Below are 14,041 nucleotides of genomic sequence, written 5' to 3'. Positions count from 1 at the left end.
AACTGAAACAGTGTTTGTTGGGTGTGTTGATTACCTTTGGGTACTTACACAAAAGAAATGAACCCAGGGAAGAATTGCGTGTTTTCAGTTAGAAATCGAAAGAAATAGATTTTTTTTTTTGTAATCCTATGTTCTGAAAATATAATTTTGCCTAGAATAAATGATTTAGAGGGTGATTTAAATGATTTAGAGGAAACAAAACTGAAAAAAAAAAATCTTGTGTGTTCTATCAACTCTTTGAACTATTTGATGTGACAGAAATAGAAGATCAGACACCAGACTAATTCAATTTGTGAACTCCTGAAAGAAATACAACTTTCGGGTGAGAAACACAAAGGCTAAAAGCTATTGAATGATCCCTAATTCTATCCAAGTTTGAAAATCTTTTCAACTGAAACTAATCCATATAAGAAATTGGGACAATTTCAAATTTTGAGATTTTTGACAAACAAATATGAGATAAATTTATGTCAAACTTAACTTGAAAAAATAGTTACATTTAATATTTTTAACTTTAACCTGCAAAACACTTTTGGGTTTGGACATTTATTTTCCCTCTAGGAAATGTCTTAATATACAGTTTGATTATGTGAGGAGCATTCAAAAATCATCAGTACTTCTCATGATGTTACTTGATTTCATTGGAGAATCTTAATAGACCATATTGGACAATTTGACTACAAATTATTTGAGAAACTTTCAATCTTGAGTAATATGTGATTTCAGAGTGTACTTAATTAACTGAGTCACTCTTCTGCCCCATTACAGAGATTTCTGGCTCTAAATTCTACACTACCTACCATAAGTTTCTGGTTTCCTCCTTCTTTATTGCCTATCTCTTTTTCTGTTATAAAGGAGGTTTACTATCATACTTGGTGACAAAATGACAGCAATTACTTCACATTTCTGAAATGAGCTAATTTAGGAACACAACAATGCACAAGAACTTCAGCCCATTCTTTTCTTGTCCCTCAAACAAAATCAACAGAAAACATAGAAGTGCATTTTTTTTTCAGACACTGCGTTCCCTTCAACTGGTGTATCCTGTGTAGAGTTTGGTATAATTAGGGAGACCTCAGGCCCATTTGCCACTAAAATCAAACTGTGTCTTCCAATCTAGCTTTACCAGTCATAAAAATTATCTTTTGATGTCTTATCTGGTGAGTGTGCTGTTTTATTTCTCAGTTTATTCATAACTTGAATAAGGAAAAGGAGTGCTATTTACTGGCCTCTCAAAAAGAAAAAAAAATGAAAGAAACACAAGATGTGAGCTTTAGATAATCATGTAAATTCTCTAACTTGGGACAAAATCTTTAGGCTGATGATTCTAATTTATTTTTTTCTTGCCATTATCTCTCTTCTAAAACTGCTCTTCTGTAAGTAGATTTTCTACACAGTTGTCTCATAAACAGGCCAATCTTAATACACTTAAAATTAATTTCATCTTTTAATGTTTATCCTACTATATTTCTTATTTTTGCTTATAATCCTTAATGCATCTAATCCAGAGGTTATACATGACATTGAGACCTAATGGAATCAAGGCTATTTTAAGTGTAGTCTGTCACAAACCCAGGAACTTTTAGAATTTCAAAGTCATGAAAAGTCAGAATTTATGTAGGAAAGGCTGGTATAATATACTTCATCAGTTAATTAAAATGAAGAGTTTTTCTTACCAATAAATAGCTTCCTTGATCTATCCCAATAGGAATGATTACCTAAGCATAGAGGAGGCTATTATTAGAATTGAGATATACTCAGGTGTGCCATTTAAGGAGGCTGATGCTGTTGGTAAGAAATTAAATTAAGGGAAGAATTAAGGTCAGGAGCAAGTAAATGTGGAGATGAGGTGAAGAATGTAGAGGTTTTATGTGGGTGAAGAAATGAACAAGGCAAGAGTATATTTTCCATAACATGAAAAGTTCTAGGTTTAGCACACACATACCTTCCAATTTCTCTAATACATTGGCCTGATAATGGCCTATCATGTGAATGATTAAAATGTATTCACTAAAAAAAAATAAATTAATTAAAAATAACATATTCAATCAAGTAAAGAGAGCATAACATTCAAAACCGTAACTGCTCCTAAAGTGAATTTGAATGGAATTTGTCTCTCCATAATATACCAACAATTGACTTACTTCCTCAAAGGACTAAGACCTCTGTCAAATATCCAATCTAAATGCTGAGTTTCTGTAGGCAGAGAATCACAGGTAGAAGTTTCTCTAATTTGTCTGAGCACATGTCCCAGAGTAGTAAACTAGATCATATTCACCTTCATTTACCTCTTATTTCCTCCTCCCCATTGTATCTTTCTAATTTTCTAGAAGTACTTTATTCTCTTGAAATGACTCTGTCATTTTAGATATCACAACATACACAGTGTTATAGGTTAGCATTGCTAGAATTTGATCTAGTCTAAACAAGTTAACACTTTTCATTAGTATTCAAGGGGCCATTTAACTCTCAAGTGTCCTCTGATTCCCCCAAAGGCACAATGAACTAATAACAATGCTTTCTACCTTTGAAAATGTATTTTCCTTAAAGGAATACAGTAGTCCTCCCTTATCAGAGGTTTTATATTCTACAGTTTTGTTACCTGCAGTTAGGTCAGCTGTGATCTGGAAGCAGATGATCCTCCTGATGAATCATCAAGTCACTAGTAGCCTAACACTATGTCACAGATTCTACGTCATTCACCTCACTTTGTATCATCATGTTAGCATTTTACCATATCACATCATCACAAGAAGAAGAAGGTTGAGTAAAGTATAGTAAGATATTTTGAGAGAAAGATCATATTCACATAACTTTTATTGCAGTATATTGCTGTAAAGGTTATATTTTTGCATTACTTGTTTTTCTTACTGTGCTTAATTTATAAATTACACTTCATCATAGGTATATATGTACAGAAAAATCATAGTATTTATAGAGTTTGGTATTATCTGCAATTTCAGGCATCCACTGGGAGTCTTAGAACCTATTCCCTGTGGATAAGCAGGGGCTAATGTACTCTCTCATCACAGAAAAGCTACAATACATAACCAGTGAGAATACAAAGGCTGGACCCAGAATGCCTGAGTTCAAACTTGACTCTTCAAATAACTAGATACATGTCCCTGAGGAAGTTTTTTAAACTCTTCTTTTCTTTAAAATGGGGAGATAATTCCAGCCTTTATTTCATAGAATCACTGAATATTGAAATACTTAATATGTGCCTGGCAATATTAAGAACTATGCAAGTGTTTGTTATTATTCTAAAGTATTATATTATTACCAAATCTTAATTTTTAAAAGAAGAATTTGAAGTGGTATTTTTTTTTTGAGGAGTAGATGTTTTATATTAACCAATCATTTGACTTCTCTAAATAACTATGGCAAAAATATACATTCCTCAGGAAAATTGTGCTGACAGTCTACTTAGCTCATGCTGGGTTCCATATATTCTAGGCCAATTTCAATTTTAAGAATGCCACCTTCCTTACTGCATCTGTATGTCTCTATTCTCAATGATATCACTACTAGGTCAGAACTGTCTCTACACTGAATCACATAATTTATGGAATACTTCAAAACATCCAGAAGTAAAAGGCTATTTTTCTTTAGGAAAGGAAGGAAAATGATCACCAGATTCAAAGCTCCTTAGTTAAACAATATTAATTTCATACAACAGCTCATGGGAAATTTGTTTGTGAGCTATATATTTTATATTATATGTGCATACATGTATAATGTATAAATTATACATTTATTTTCAAGTTTTGATTATTAATGCTATTAAAGCTATTAAACAAAATATAATGTACTAATAATAATCACTAGATTTTTTCTTCCTTTCATTAAAAGAGCTGGCAGATTACACAATGGAATTGCTCAGGTTTGCTGCTGATTTTATCATTTGAACATTGAATTAGCTTGTGAATAATACATAAAGGAAAAAGAAAGACCCAAATTTCATCCCACTGCCATCTGGCTCGAGAGGATAAATGTCATATGCAATTGGCATGCTCTTGCCTAAGATAAATCTCTAACCTTTTTTTGTAAATTCTAAACCATGTTGTCTTCACAAGCACAGAGGGGAGAATGATCTTCAAAATTATTTTTAGAACAGAGAAGGCCAGACTAGATAAATCACCAGTGTTATTCCAAATGACATAGTCTATATTCCCAAGTAACAAGGTAATAGGTGAAGTTCTCATGTTCTCACTAAGGAAAACGAGAAATAGCTAAACATATGGTCTAATGTGTTTATTATTCTGGCAGGATGAATCAAAATATTAATGGGAAATAATTCACATAAAGATTTTTATGATTATTTTGTACTCTTAAAGTTGTATTTTATTCATAATATCTTTTGAAATATTTTATATTGCAATTCATCATATGGTGCTAAATTAATTATGTAGCTATGTTTTTAAGAATTTCATTCAGACTGGGCTGTGATTCTGTAATACTATAACCTTAATCATATAAATTTAATAAAAATTTTGTATCAGTAAACATCTGCTTTTAATTGTTTTTTGTATTTTTATTGCCTATGTAACAGTACCACTGTACCTTACCAATATATTTTGCAGAAAAGTTACACAACTTTTAGAAAAATTTGAACTAGTTGGATTTTTAAAAATTATTTTATGGATTCAAAAAGCATAACCCATTCAGAGTAAAATAACTACAACAGTAAAAGACTTCATTTACATATAAATACAGAGAGAGATAGAATCACATATAAAACAGGTTTATAAAAGTATTGTGTCATCTTATCACTCAGAGACATACAGTTTTTAAATATGATATATAATTCTATGTATATTAATGTGCAAAAATTATTATAAATGTATGTGTACAAAAATTATGGCATACTATATTTTTTCTCATTGGACAGTATATCTTGGAATTTTTTCTTGTTAGTATCTATAGAACTGTTTCAATATTTTTTGCATTTTTTTTGAGAGAGAGAGAGAGAGAGGAGGGGGGAGGGGCAGAGGGAGAGCCTTAAGCAGGCTCCATGCCCAGTGCAGAGCCCCATGTGGGGCTTGATCTCACCACCCTGAGATCATGACCTAAGCCTAAATCAAGAGTCATATTTTTAATCCACTGAGCCACCAGGGACCCCATAACTGTTTCAGTATTTTTACTAGTCCTACACAATTCCATTATATCATTGCACCATCATTTAGTAAGAGAGTACATATAATTAATATTATTGTTCTGATATATAAATGGAAAGATGGCCAAAGGATAGTGAAACTTAGTACGAAGTTACTGCATTTACTGATTGCAAATATGGTGGATTTTTGTTCAATCTGTAGTGTGCATGGTCATCAAAGAAGCAAAAAGAGGGAGGCAAAACCATTATTTCATTTTTCTTTCATTGGCTAAAATATAGCTGTCAGACATAAAGCTTTCCACAATGGGCACTTTGGGTTCAGATAGTTTAAACTCTATATTGTCAATAAACAGAAGTACTTTTTTCTTGACAAGAGAAAAAATAGAGAGGAGAGGAGATGACAAATAAAGGAGTAAGAAAGAAGATAAATAGTTTTGCTTACTTCAAGGATTGAACTTTAAAAGTCCTAAGGACACAAAATTCTTCACATTGATATTTTTGATAGTTTCCACAGAATCTTCTACCACACTTTTTCTTCCCTGTTGTCCCCAAACAGCCATGATTTCTTTCTAATTCAGTCCTATTGTCAGCATCTCCATCAATTTGGTTCTTCCATTTTCTCTCTGATTCCACAAAGAACACTGAAAGTCCCTTTTAGACTATCAGTAATATTTCAGAGTGCTCAGTAATTTCCCAATGATTTTTCTTGTTTACATGAAAAAGTAGAAAATGGTACCATCAAATAAAGAGTTGTAGTTTTCTTGCTAAATTCTTCATTGGAGATGCTGAGTTACATCTTTCAATTGCACGTTTAATCAATAGTTATACTGGTTTGGTGGATAAAGTATTGAAATTTTCAGTGGATTTATATACTGAAATTTCTGCCCATTCATTCTTTAACGGAAATCATCCAACTGACTTACACGTTAGGTCCCTAGGAACCACAATGCTGATGCCTAATCTGCCTTTCTGAAAATAGCTGATGGAAAAAATGGATGAGCAACTGACCTAAGCTAGGCCAATCAGATTCTGCTTTCAGTAACCTGGAAATAGGGTAGATGAATAGTGGTTAGTGTCTATATGTGATTGCAGTTTTATTGGCTTTTAGCACATTGACCCCTACCTTCAAATAAAGTTGCCTTATAATTAATCACAATTTAAGTTAGTCCAAAACGTGGAGAAACAACTGAACAAAAGAAAAATGGGAATGAAAAGTAAAACAAACCATTATCAAAACCAACACAGCTCAGAGCTTTTTTGACATCTGATTCAAAGCAAGATAAAGACTAACCATGTCACACCCTACATGTGCTACACACACACACACACACACACACACACACACACACACACAGGATTTATCCCCAATCAGTTTTTCACTGGTGACCTTAAAAACTCCTGGGACAGGGAGATCATCCAAATTAAAATGAGAAGCATACTGTAACAGCTAGTATGGCAGTCCAAAGGAGTAAAACAGATAGGCTGATACTTGATGTTATCATGCATATCATTTTACATCTAAAACAGGAATTATTACATGTTTTAGATCACTGATCAGTCTATAATATGAAATTTATCTCTCGATACATTCTCAGTTCTAAATAGAAGCTACATTTTATTTATTTATTTGTTAAAATTTTATTTTTACACAATCTCTACACCCAACATGGGGCTCAAACTCATAACCTGGATATCAAAAGTCACATGCTCTTCTCACTGAGCCACCCAGGCATTCCTTTAATATATTTTAACGATTATATTGGGATTATTTGAAGTGTCCATATTCTCCAGAATAAAAATGTCACACTTGTATTAAAATGAGAATACACTAATGGAAATATGAAAGTCACTTTAGGGTCATGGACTCAAAGAAGGGGGGCTTTATATCATGACTATGAATGCAGTAGCTTGATCAGATTTTAAGCTGCTTCCCAAAACTGGAGGGGCTATTCTTGATATTTTATTTAAAATGGTTGTATTTTGATAAAATATTTTATCATCAGCATTACATATTTGGAAGAAAATACCTGTGCACTGACTAGTCAAAGGATATAAAATCATGAAAATGTTTTTTATCACTGGGTTCTGATTTTCTGAGTACTGCTTCTTCCATATAGTGGGGTGTTTCCTTGCCAGCAATATTTGTGTGACTTTATTCTCTAATGACTGAGTGAGTAAATGTTCTTTGGAAGTACATTTGAACTAATCATGAGACTATTAAATTTGAGAATTTGAAGTGGGATTGGCAGAGAGGAAACTGGACTTGGTAAATGCTAGAAAGTCTAATATACACGCATTACAAAAGGCGAAGACATTTTCCCAAATAGAAATGGAAAGGGAGGAAAAACTAGTCCAAAGGAGAGATGATCTTAAGCAAATGTGAGTCAAATTTTAATGAAAAGTGCTTACATATACATACACACTATATCTACATGCCCTTGGTAGCTCTATAATTCTTGATCCTGATTTCTTTCAGATTTCTTGTTCTATTTATACTTATAGGTCCTATTATAAAATAAATATCACAGCAAATGATACATTTTATTTAATTTTTTCTAAAACTACATGATTTTCTTACTTTACATTTGGCAAAAAACATATAACTTCTCTGTAACACTTTTACCAGCACAATGCACCATAGTCCTGAGAGCATCCACCTGAAGTCAAGGGGGAATATCAACATAGATCAGATTGTTTCTTTTTGCCAGTTCAACAGTCCCATAATCTTTTACTGAGCAATAATATAAATCAAAGCCAGACATGGAGGCACTAGGATTTCATAAATGAATAAGCCAAATTGTTGATCCCAAATTAGTTCAGTTGGTTAAGAATGATAAATAATGGACCAATAACAAAAATACTATATAATATGGTTAAGTTATGACATAGTGTCTTTGTATGTGGTTTTCTCCATTTGGAACACTTTCTCTCATTTTCCAACATTACTTCTGTCTTCTCCATGTTGAATATAACTCTATATTATATTGGTATATGTGTGTTCAAGTTCTTATCGTATTATATATTTTTTTTCATTTCCCTCTGTTACTAATCCCTACATTCTTGAGGCCAGGAATCATCTACTTTTTTTTTTCTATCAGTCTCCAAAGCTTCATAAAACAAGCTCTGAATAATTAATATAGAGAATTTTTTAAAGCATAGATTAGCATGAAATCAAATTCTTCCTGTAAGAACAAGAAATAATTTACACAATATATTAAAGCCACAATATATTTTAAAAAACATAAAAAGCAGTCTAATTCATATACTTTTCTGCTAATAAATTCCCAGTTGTTATTTATAACATGAATACAGTACCTTTCTACATTACTATAACAACCCAAAATTTGTATTTAAAACTTTCTCTTGATAAAATGACTGCAGCAAAATTTATTTTTGCTTCTCTAAAGAACCTTCCTTAAATAATCTCCATGGTCATTTTACTGGTTGCAGAGTCAGTTTCCTGTGTTAGGTTTGTATACCTCATCAGAGAAATGGATCCAGAATGCTTTTCTGTATTATATATTTGAAAATCAATGACCTTTTTCCAGTAGCTCTTAGCTATTTTCTATAGAGCTGAAAGAAACCAACATCCCCCTTTCAACTGTGGAACTCAAATTAGCAAGCATTGGGCCTCCAAAGATATGGCAAATACTGTGTTATGACCAGAGATTATCAAGATTAAATAATGCAGTCTCTGTGGCAGGGGACGGAGGGGGGGATCTAATGTTCGTTCTCCCAAAGGGAAATTTGTAGATTAAAAAAAAATTATCTTTAAAAAAATCACACTATAAAAGAACATGTATATACACAGCACTTCTGTTCTCCCAGCCATCACTTTGCTCCGATAATAAAAAACATTTTCATGTCCCTAGATAATTCCACTTAGATCCTCTTCCAAAAAATATTATGTGCGGGCATCAATTTATATACTTTGTTTAACATTAAATACAAATGTTCATTGGAAACATTTTCCATATAATTGTTACATGAGATGATTTAGTTCTAATTCCTCTCTAAGAAATCCTATTTATTCCATAATGTCCCTGATGCATTTTTTTTGCCCTCATAAAAGCATAAAACCAAATAATTCTTTGAAGAAGTGTGTTCAGAGCCTAACTTGGAACTCTACAAAGACACCTCTTCAATGCAAAGCAAACATTCAAGATCACATACTGTTTCATAAGGAACTACTAGCTTATTATAAATTATAGATTGATGAAAAGATGGGAACAAATGGGCGAGTATATAAACACTTGACATAGAGATAAATGCTAATCACTGGTGGGGTATGTGGCAGACACAGAGGGCTAGTGGGACATCTAAGGCTTTAGACATGCCTATAGAGCTGTTGATGGGCAGTGGTTGTGTTTTTACATTCATATAAGACCAGCTCTGGACAAGGGAATATAAAGTTAACTGACATTGATCACAATATACCTCCCTTATACTCTTTCATCTTCTCTTGAATCATTGGGGTACACATGTAAAAGATGGTGATATCACAAATTAGGAAGAGTCTAGATTCCTGAATTACTTATTAGAGTAGAGCCATGAATTTCCCAGCCAAGAACATCTGAGATGAACTTTGTACGAATGAGAAATAATTTCTATCTTATTAAGCCACTGAGATTTTTGACTCATTTATTACAAACCTGCATTAATTGTCCTAACTAATATAGGGGTCAGGGAGAAGATATGATTTGAATCAATTGGTATGCAAGACTGGAACTAATCAGAACCCCACTCTGCTATTTGTTTTTCTTCTTATACTTTTACACTGTTTCCACATTTTGCCCTCATTATGTCTTGAAACATTGGTGCTCAAGAGAGCTCAATAGGGTAGGAGTAGAGAACAGGATGGACGTAGGGGATAAGAAAAGGGAAAACAAAAAGAGGACTTTCTCATCTTTTCACCTTTGTTCATGTTTCCAACATATAGCATGGGAGGCAGGAGAAAGCGGGTATGTGACTTGGTATGATGAAAAATAGCAGTAAAATGGATTTTACCTTTATTTCTTTCTCACCCCATATTTGGCTCCACAATTACCAACCAGAATTAAAGTTATAATTGTGAGTGGGTGGAGAGAAGACTCAAGCAGTGTAAGGATGTTCCTATGCTATCACTCTCAGTGAGTAAGGAAGCACAAATACATAGTATTGGTACCTTAAGTGAAGAAATGCATGTACTAATTAAGCCATTCAAATAGGTATTGTTCATGATGACTGCTTATCAGAATACCAATTAAGTCTTTTAAATTTTCTTAAAATGATCCAAACCCTTTGTGTTTAACAACATGCTAAATGTAAATATGCTGCCTAATGTCAGGTGAAGAGGACTGAGATATTCAAAGCTAGATTGCATGGCATTGTACTATTATTGATATGTGCAGTTGCCTTTTTTCTTTTATGTATCTATTCCCTTTTAGCACTATAGCCTCCATCTCTCCTTTCCTCAGGTCAACCGTTCTATTCTCCCTGGTGTGTTCTTTTTCATTTGTATGAGTTTCTTTGGGGATTTTATGAGTTTCTTTTGGGTAGTATAATGATATTTCCAGAATCAAAAAAAGCCTACTTAAAATGATCATGGAATATTAACTTATAATAGACTAAAATTGGTATACTTTGCTATCTCAAATATAAGTCCTCAAGCAATGCTCCCAGGAAGCATTTGAATACTGGTCCAAAAATGCTACCCAGTTAAGATCAGGTAGTAACAATGTCTCAAAATTTGCAAACACACACACAATGCACATATTTATGAATTAGTTAGCTCAGGCTGCCATAGAAAACTACCACAGACTGCACGGCTTACCAAAAAAAAAAAAAAATACTTTCTCACAGTCCTGAAAGTTGGAAAATTCAAAATCAAAGGCTGGCAGGGTTTGGTTTCCTGTAAGAGCTCTCTTTCTGGCTTATAGATGGCTACCTTCTACTGTGTCCTTACATGGTGGAAAGAGAGAGAGAGAGACATTATTTTCTCTTCCTCTTCTCATAAGTCCACCAATCCTACCAAATTACAGTCCACCCCTAGTGACCTGATTTAACCTTAATTTAACCTAATTACCTCCCAAAAGCCCTGTCTTCAAATACAATCACATTTGCAGATAGAACTTCAACAAATGAATTTGAGAGGGGCACAATTCGGTCCTTAGCAATGTATATCTCACACAATTAGTCATATAACTATCTGAGGGAAGAAGATTCTAGGCAAGGGAATTGTGAAAGCAAAGTATCTAAGGAAAGAATATTTAAAGCAGCAAGAAGACAATGAGTGTTGCTAGAACAGAAAATTAAGAGTGAGAAAGTAGAAATGAGGTCAGAAGCCAGATTGCATAGAATTGCATAGGCGTTTAGCTATAAACTTGTTGGCTTAAACTGTAAGTGAAAAATGGAAATCATTGGAGCATTTGAACAGAAGAGTAGTATAATCTGACTTAAATTTTAAAATAATTAATATTGTTGCTGTGTTGAGAATTGAAGATGGAGGATGGCAAAAATCGAACCAGAGAGCTGTTAGGTAGCTGTAAGAGAAATACAGACAAGAATCAACTGTGTTTCTGATGAGGCTGGGAGCACTGGAGGTGGTAGTATCAGGATTTTGGATATATCTTGAAGGCGGTGTTCAAAGGGATTTATGGATGGTTTATATGCAGGTGATTTAGCACAAAAGAACATAGGTGATTTAACTTTATCATATTGTTATCACTATCTTCTGCTGTAAAAAAGCAACAGGACTTTCAGCAGGTCACAGACCTAGTTATAAAACCAATATTCTGGAAAATAAAAATGTTCCAATGAAAGTAGGCTGTGGGTAGGTTCAACATTGGCTAGCTCAGCGTATCTAGTGAGTTAAAAATCACTGGTGCTCTATTGGAAAGGTAACTTTAGAGTATGTGAAATGACTATCAAGTAGGTAGTTTGTATATTCGGTTCTATTTTTCTTCAGGTGGGATAACAACTTGAGGTTTTGAAATGTATCAAATTATTTGTAGATAATGGTATAATATATTCTGTTGGCCCACAGTGCCTTAAAATGAGACCTATCAAGGCCCATTGGTTGGTTGGCCTCAAGAGCCCCTTTGAAGGCATACCTAAAGAATTTTAATCCTGGATAAAGTCTCACTTTTGTCCACATCCTGGTTTGAGGATGGCACTACAGAAGCTCCAAGAGTCTCTACTGATTAGAATCTAATCTCTTTATATGCCAGTGATTCCTAATCTATTCCTACCCTCAGATTTAGAGGTCAACTTCTGGCTACATAGGTGATATTTACCTTCACATCTGAAAGAAAGTCTGCATATGTCACAGTTTAAATATGAATGGCCTGAGTCAGAAGGCACTGAGAAGTACAGATATTGCCTTTTACAGGCTCCTAGGAAATTAATTTCTAGTTCTGATATTTGGTTTCCACTGAAGGTACACAGTCCTGGAGGGTCACAGCCTAATGCTGTTGGATCACATTTGCCAGCATGTGGGGTTCCAGATCCTGTTCCTAATTTTTATCTTGCCAAATGCAGTATAATGCTTGCGCCCAAAAAATAAAATAACAATCACTCTAATATTTTTTTCCAGATGTAAAAATGTAGGGGTAATTTTTGAGTTTTTTGACAGAAAAGGGAAAACATAAAATAAAATACCAAAACAATATTTCTGTGAGTAAATACTTAAGGAAAGTCTCCTGGGCTGGAGAGCTATGCCAATGCCATGCTGGCAGGGGTCTCTATGCTATGACAGAGATAAAAACTTTGTCCTGCCATGCAGATGCCTTGGGTTTATTTTAACAAGCCAACACGGAGAATAAAACTTCTTTACATGTGATTCTGAAAATCTCCTACTTCAGTTTACAGATTATTATGTCCCAAGATTTTGCCTCAGCTATTTTCTTACCACCTACCAGCAGAGAAGCTTGTTATAGATCAGGTCCCCTGTCAACGTCAAAGGTAATGTTAGTGCTAATGTGAGAGTAATAACACCACAGGAAGCATCAACAGGAATAGACATTGACCATGGGAGAGGAGAGAGAAGAGCATGTCCATCATGAGCATGTCTCTCAGTTGGTCAGGCACCCTGTATAGAGGATACGAGTTGGGAAAGTAAGATCCAAGGCTGGAAGCATATCTATCTTATATTATAAAGTACTGTTTCATATTTATATCAATGATGATATCAGCTGTCTCACCTTTTATGAGTATCTGTATAAAGAAGTACTGAGAGAGTAAACAAGTGTGACACAATGGAAGATACACAGATTCTTTGAAGAGTGAGCATTTTCAAAATGAAAAGTGTGACTAGATCACTGTCTTGGTCCATTTGGTTGCTGTGATAAAATGCCACAGATTGTGTAACTTAGAAACAGCAGATACATATTTTTCACATTTCTGGAGCCTGGAAGTCCAGAATCAGGATGCTTGCATGGTCTCATTCTGGTGGGAATCCTCTTCCTGGTTCATAGACAGTGTCTTCTTATGGCAGAAGGAGTGAGGAATCTCTGTGAGGGCTCTTTTATAAAGACATCGATCCTATACACAAAATCTCCACCTTCATAACCTAAGCACCTCCCTAAGGTGCTTCCCTACATCATCATCTTTGGGGGTTAGCATTTCAACATATGAACTTGGTGGGAGTCACAAGCATTCAGACCATAACAATCACCATCTTTTTCCACAGTATGATTTTTGGTGCTATTAGATTTGGATGAAAGATCTTGTGAGGCTATGGACTGGTCTACTGAAGTATGTCCTTGATTCTTTTTCTCTCCAAACTCTGACATCATCAGATCACACAATTATGAGTATCCCTAACACAGATTTACTTCTACTGAACTTTAGAAGTCAGTGGATGGCATGATCTTCCTAATACAGTCTGTGGATGCAAATTTAACTAAACATTACTCGCTCGTGCTTACATTGGTTTTGTTATTAAGT

This window comes from Ursus maritimus, unplaced genomic scaffold (genome assembly GCF_017311325.1).
Source record: "Ursus maritimus isolate PB19 unplaced genomic scaffold, ASM1731132v1 scaffold_10, whole genome shotgun sequence".
In the NCBI taxonomy this organism is placed as follows: Eukaryota; Metazoa; Chordata; class Mammalia; order Carnivora; family Ursidae; genus Ursus; species Ursus maritimus.
This window is presented reverse-complemented; position numbering follows the sequence as displayed.